The sequence below is a fragment of the Trichechus manatus genome, unplaced genomic scaffold (genome assembly GCF_000243295.1).
Source record: "Trichechus manatus latirostris isolate Lorelei unplaced genomic scaffold, TriManLat1.0 scaffold00315, whole genome shotgun sequence".
Lineage (NCBI taxonomy): Eukaryota > Metazoa > Chordata > Mammalia > Sirenia > Trichechidae > Trichechus > Trichechus manatus.
The window spans coordinates 311044-312562 of record NW_004444251.1 but is presented as its reverse complement, the minus strand read 5'-3'; the positions used below and the strand labels follow the sequence as shown (position 1 = coordinate 312562).

The 1519-nt window shown below is 49.7% G+C and overlaps 1 protein-coding gene across 1 annotated transcript in view; it reads left to right on the top strand.

Annotated features, from left to right (window-relative positions):
- LOC101341804 (transmembrane protein 192) overlaps nt 1-1519 on the top strand; it is a 32468-nt gene that overhangs the window by 12465 nt on the left and 18484 nt on the right. The gene's annotated exons all lie outside the window — the stretch shown is intronic.

Here is a 1519-nt window from a genome sequence, read left to right as displayed (position 1 = left end):
AATACTGGGTTTCACTTCCGTCCTAATAAGCTGAAAATATTTACCTGATTTATCTGTTCTCCTTCCTTAGATCTAAATATATTCTGAACTCTATTAAATTTTATTAATTATATAGAAAGTTGCATATTTAGGTTTTCTCTCCCACTGAAGTGAAAAGTTGGCCCTTCACTGAAAAGTGGTGATTTTCAACCTGTCAGATGGGCCCAGACAAGCCGAGTTCCTCTCTGTGACCCAAAAGGGTGAACCCAGAAATTGAGAACATGCAAAAGTTTGGGGTGACTACTCTAGAAAGTAAGTTCTAGAAGGAATACTATTTTTAAAAGCAGGTCCCAGTGGGAATTCTAGGACCCCATATGATGAGTGATTGTGTCCTGCACACCCGGAGCTCTCACTGATCCCCCATTCCTCAGGAGGGCCTGAGGCTCTCAGCAGCCTTGTAGAAACGCCTGCTGGAGTCCTCACTGATGTCTGCCTGGTGCTCCTGGGCACAGTGAAGCGGGCATCTAGGTGTCTCATGCAGTGTGGGGGTGGCAGACCCCTCATGGAGCCAGGCCGCCTGACTCTGCGTGTGCTTCTTGTCACCACATGTCCTCCCAGCCCACGGCAGCTTGTTTGTTCCAAGTATTTTCAGTAGTTAGTATTTCATTAACTCTTAGAATCTGTTTAAAATAGCAAATGGAATAAAACAATAAACATTTAGGCTTATGCATCTATGGTTATAAAGCTATTTAAAAAAAACAACAGTCCTGGCCGTATACTGTTGTCATGTAGAAAGTGTCTTTTGAGCCCTGAGGGAGTACAGAAGCCAGCGCGTAAGCAGAAGGGAGCCGGGAGGGAGGTAAGCGGTGAAGGACGGGGCTGAAGAGGTCAGCCAGGGCCATGTCATGAGAGACAAGACGCTGGAAGGTTTGGCCAGGAGGGAGCCGCAGGACGGGAGGGTTTGTTGAGATCTGTGAGATTTAGAAAAATCAGTCTGGTCATAGCTGGAAAGTCCATCTCGTTGGAGCAAAGCTGATAGCAGGATGCTGCAGGAGCCCAGAGGTGAGAGGATCGTACCTGAGCTAAGATTCTGTACTGAGCAGGGTGTCCTCAAGGAGGTACCTGAGTAGTGTCCACAGCACTTACCATTTCAGGGACAGTTTTCAGTGTGCCCCGTCCACTAGACTGCAAACTTCGTGTCCGTAGAACTCCCCATTAAACCCTAAGCGTCTCCCCAAGTGCTGGCCACAAAGCACTGCTCAGCACGCTGAGGATCCTCTGAAAACTCTGTTTCCACGTCCTGTGAACGGGCAGTCTGGTCACTGCAGTGCCTTGACTGCTGTGCGGTTCTGCTGTGGGCACGCCGCACGATCAGGGTGGGCCGCTGGGGTCCTCGTGTGCCTGTCGACCCGGAACCGAAACCAAGTCAACCCTGACGCTGTCAAGTCAACCCTGACTCATAGTGACCCTGCAGTACAGAGTAGGACTACCCCGTAGGACAGAGTAGAACTGCCCCATAGGGTTTCCAAGGAGCGGCTGG